The sequence below is a fragment of the Leopardus geoffroyi genome, chromosome B2, assembly GCF_018350155.1.
Source record: "Leopardus geoffroyi isolate Oge1 chromosome B2, O.geoffroyi_Oge1_pat1.0, whole genome shotgun sequence".
NCBI lineage: Eukaryota > Metazoa > Chordata > Mammalia > Carnivora > Felidae > Leopardus > Leopardus geoffroyi.
Window position 1 is genome coordinate 89957798 of NC_059332.1, and position 5161 is coordinate 89962958.

At 40.4% G+C, this 5161-nt stretch overlaps 1 pseudogene; it reads right to left on the reverse strand.

The window, feature by feature from the left end:
- Window positions 1-2595: 2595 nt before the first annotated feature.
- Window positions 2596-3607, reverse strand: LOC123609781 (annotated as a pseudogene).
- Window positions 3608-5161: the final 1554 nt, after the last annotated feature.

Here is a 5161-nt window from a genome sequence, read left to right on the forward strand (position 1 = left end):
AATGATTTATGTTAATATTTCATGTATTAGTATTTTGATCAATAAAAGCAACTGATGCTATTATTGCTTTTAAACACTAGGAGCTTGAAAAATGTCAGTTCGGAAGCGCAGCTCTATTTGGCCATGTATTTTACTCGTGTAGTTTAGAGGTGGATCTGCTGTGTAGGCAGATGCAAGATGAAAATCTGGATAGAGGCATGGAGGTTTTCCTCACTTTACAATTTTATTCTTCTCTTCCTCTTTATTGGCTTACATGCAGCCCCCCCCCCCCCCCCCTTCCCAGGGCAGTCAGGAGGAGACTAGTGAGGCAGGGCCAAGTGTAGTCAAAGCCTCTTTTCCTTTCACCCAGGCTGCCCCACCTGCCCACTGGCCTGGCTTCTCAGGCAGCGATTCTGCATGTCCTCTCCCAAAGGCCTCTTTCTGCTTTCCTGGATGGGAACCAAGCAATCAGGTAAACTGATCCTAAAGAATGTGCTCATAATTGTGAAATGTTAACAAGAGGGCAAAGATCTTTGATGCATGTTTTCAGAGAACAATATTTTAATTGAGAACAATGTCTTCAAAGGTAAGAGCTGTGTATTTATGGCAGTACCATCCCCAAACCACCATGAGAGGATTTTCTACTCTGGTCCTCCTCTGGTCCAGCTCCTCCTTACAGAATAAGAAATATCTGGGGGCCAAGGAGAGATGACCTTACAGAAATTCCCTGTCCAAACAGCCTGGTCCTTTTTCTAAGGCACGTGCAGGCCTTCACTCTGGGTTCATTTTCCCAAGGGTGGACCCTCCTATTACTTGGCTCACAGGGAAGCCCGGCTACTGTTTGAGGTGATGGAGGGCAGAGCCTGGACTTACTGGTTGGAATGAACAATGTATGTATAAGACCTGCCTGGGAATGATAAGGAGAAGTGGAAAGAGGAGGAGGGTGGCCTGTGGCTGGAGGTCACCTCTCCTTTCTGTACCATGTTCTGGTGCAGAGCTCAGAGGAGTCTGACTATCCTAGATTTGAAAATGGCCTTCCAGGTTGTTTTGATGTCACATTTAGCCAGGTGGGGCTATAGAACATATTTCATTTAATAATGTTTTGTTATGATTTAAAGATTTTAAATATTTGGATGTGTAGTGTGTTAGCCTCTATTTGTACTATTTGTACTGTATTTGTACTTACCTTCTGGCCCTACAATGTTGGGGTGAGCCTGTCTGTAGAGAAAGGGGAAAGGTCAATCACTGTGGTATTCCTCAAATGTCACCATCTCTAATTTGCCCAGGTAGAGGATAGATTCCTTTCTGCACATACAGAAAGCAACTCAACACACTGGCTAGGGTCAGGACAATGGTCACAGGGAATCTTTGGTAAGAACTGGAGAACTATTGAAGGAGAATGACGAATCTCCTTTGTTGCTCTTTGAGGAAATAAATGGGTTTCAACTAAGAGTAAATAAGCTGATTTTGATACCTTAAAAAAAAAATCTCATTCATTTGCAAAAAGTATCATGTCAGTTCTGCAACAACTGCAATGTATATTCATTTTATTACATTTCTTTGATTTTCATGGTATACTTTCTTGAAATCATTTTGTGGCTGTGCTTTTGAGCATGTTAACTATTAAATGAAACTTGAATAGATGTGGTTTTTCATGAGCTAAAAAAAGTTACAGTTTCACTCTAGATATTAAGTGGTCTCATTTCAAAAATTTGATCCAACACATTGTATAAAAACCATAAAAATGTTAAATTCTTTTGACTCAGTAAGTCTCACATCCAAATATATGTGTATATATTTGTACATTATTCCATTATATATATATACACACACACACATGTGTGTGTGTGTGTGTGTATATATATATATATATATATATATATGTATGTGTATATATATGTGTGTGTATATATGTATATGTGTGTGTGTATATATATATATATATATATATATATATATATATATAAAATGGAATATTACTCAGCCATAAAGAAGAATAAAATCCTGTCGTTTGCAACAACATGGATGGAGCTGGAGAGTATAATGCTAGGGGCACCTGGTGTGTGTGTGTATGTGAGCAGGGGAGGGGCAGAGAGACAGGGAGAGAGAGAATCTGAAGCAGGAATAACCACCCTATTATTCATCCATCTACCCTCCACCTACATGATTTTGTTGCTGTTTTGTTCTCTTTTGTTGCCTTTGCTTTGTTTGCTAATGCTTAAAAATTGGGGTGCCTGGGTGGCTTAGTCAGTTAAGCATCCAACTCTTGGTTTCAGCTCAGGTCATGATCTCACAGTTTGTGAATTCAAGCCTTGTGTTGGGTTCTGTGCTGACAGGGCAGAGCCTGCTTGGGATGTCTCTCTCCCTCTCTCTCTGCCCCTCCATGGCTTGCTTTCTGTCTCTCTCTCTCAAAAAATAAATAAATAAACATAAAAAAAATTAAAAATGTCTCTTCACTCTCATAGGCCTTCAGATAGAGTGGAGGTAAACATATATTCCAATCTCCACCTTTATTCAAAAGCCTGTATTTTTTTTCTTTCATTATTTAAAAATTTTTTTGATATGTGATGTTTTAATTTTATGTGTTTTATATTTGTATCTTTAAAACTAATTTAATTTTTTTTTCATTTTAAACAAGAAGTTTATTTAAACAACAAGACGCTTGACTTGAAGGGAAAACTAACTAGGATTCATTTCTTTCAGAGTAATTTATCCCTACTTAAAGACAGATTGCCCTATATGTAACAGCTATGTACAAAAACTTGTAAAATTGTCCTTGGTTTTACAATGATAAATGAAAAACATTAAAATTCTCCAATCAAACAAGGTATGCAAGGATTTTTATGTTGTTCTTTTTTTGTTAAACAGTGAGAGCAAAATAACTTACTGGAATATAAACATAAGAGCTGAACGAGCATGCCACTAATGGAGAAAGGGGGTATTTTCATAGAACCAGTATTTTTCCCCATCCCATCTCCATTTGATGTCGATCAAAACGTACCATTGGCCATTTAGTTAAAAAAAATGCAAAATGCTTGTGCACCTACACAGTTACTTTATGTACAATAAATAAGGGCATGGGGAAGGGGAAAATGAAAGAATAGAGAAAACTACACTGTAACAGTCAGGATGTGGTGGAACCAAATTGCGGTTTTCTAATTGAGAATGTCTTCTTGGTCTGGAGGAACAGAGTTCTGGAGTAAAGTAGCAAGTTCCCTTTTTAGTAAACACCTCCTGTCTGCTGCTGGAACACATCAATTGTATCTTCATCCTCCATCTCCAACTGTGCAGGTGTGTCTGTTTCATTGATTGGCTGCCCATCAAATCGGAATCTGATCTGCCTCATTGACAAACACTGTCGTTCACACTAGGCTTTCATTAGTTTACTAAGTGGTGTATGCCTCTTAATCTTAAACTGCTCCACAGAACCATCCTGCCCTGCCACCTTCTAATTAATATGATCGTTGTTCTCAGTCTTGACTCCTTCCTTGGGCTTTTCATTGGCCACGGCGAGCGCCAGAGTCTCCTCAGCTGCCACTTCAGAAGAGAGGTACCAGGTCTGCACCGAACGACCACACAAGCAGCACCAGGAGTGGCCTAAAACTAATTTCATTTGTGATGGATAGTGTGACTGTACTTCAAAATTCAGGATACAACAAGATACGTGTTGAAAATCTTCCCTGACCTTCAATTCTCATCCATGGAGCCACCTAGCATTACTGTTCTTGAGTACCCTCCCTTGCAGAAACATTCTTTTCTTATGTAAGCAACTGGCTATGTTTTATATATTAAATTCATCTTTTTGAAAAACTTATTTAAATAAATTCAAGTTAGTCAACATACAGTATAGTATTGGTTTCAGGATTAGAACCCAGTAATTCATCACTTACATATAAGCCAGTGCTCATCCCAACAAGTGCCCTCCTTTTTTTTTTTTTTTAAGTTTATTTATTTAGTTTTTGGGGGGAGAGGGAGAGGGGAGAGAGAGAGAGAGAGAGAGAGAGAGAGAGAGAGAGAGCGAGAGAGAGAACCAGCTGGGGAGGGGCAGAGAGAAGGAGAGATACCCAAGCAGGCTTCACACTGTTAGTGCAGAGCCTGATGCTTGATCCCATGAACTGGGAGATCACGACCTGAGCCAAGATCAAGAGCCGGGTGCTTAACCAGTTGGGCCACACAGGCGCCCCCAAGTGCCCTCCTTAATGCCCATCACCCATTTATCCGACCCCCCCACTGACCTCCCCTCCAGCAACCCTCATTTTGTTCTCTGTCTAAAGAATCTCTTATGGTTTAACTCTCTTTTTAATCTTATTTTTCCTTCCCTTCCCCATGTTCATTTGTTTTGTTTCTTAAATTCCACATATGAGTGAAATCATATGATATTTATGATTTCTTTGACTGATTTAACCTTTACAAGTACAGAATTATTATTATTGTTGCTTTTGCCAGGGACAGAAAAACAATACAAAATTTGCAAAAGAAGGAAGTTGTCATAAGTGTTTGGACACTTTTCTGTCTCCCCTCTGATCCAGGCATTGCTGTGGCAACCAGCTCCAGGGAGGGGGGTGTGGAGGCGGGAGGGGGGTGTTGAGGCGGGGGGGGGGGTGTGGGAGCGCGTCAGCTAGCCTCACTTGGGTTGTATCCCAACAGCGCCTCACCTTATCTCAGGCCTGTGCCATGAGCACTTCTTGCTTCCTGTCTGGGGTATGTCTGACACTTGCAGGTAGGAAATCTTAGGAAATCCTGTAAGCACTAACAAGTGTCCACCCACAAGTTCAGGGAAATGAAACCCTTTTGGAAGCAACTTTGTCCAGGGGGAATGGGACTTCCTCTCTGTTCTTCTAGCCACGTTTTGTTCTGTGTTTCATAAGGCTTCTCAGACATTTCTGCAGAATTGAGGAAAACAATGGTCCTGCTAGTGGTGGCCAACTAGGAGCCTGTCCTTGGAGAGGCTTTCCTTTCCGTCTTTAGTGGCCTCTTCTGCATTCTGCAACCTGGAATCACTTCCCAAATCAACTGCTTACAGTTTTGGAGGAACTCAGGTGAAAACAAATTAAAAGTTCTATGATGTTACTTACTTACTTATTTATTTATTTATTTATTTATTTATTTATTTATTTTAGAGAGAGGGAGAATCTTAAGCAGGCTCCACACTCAGCACAGAGCCTGACACAGGGCTCGATCC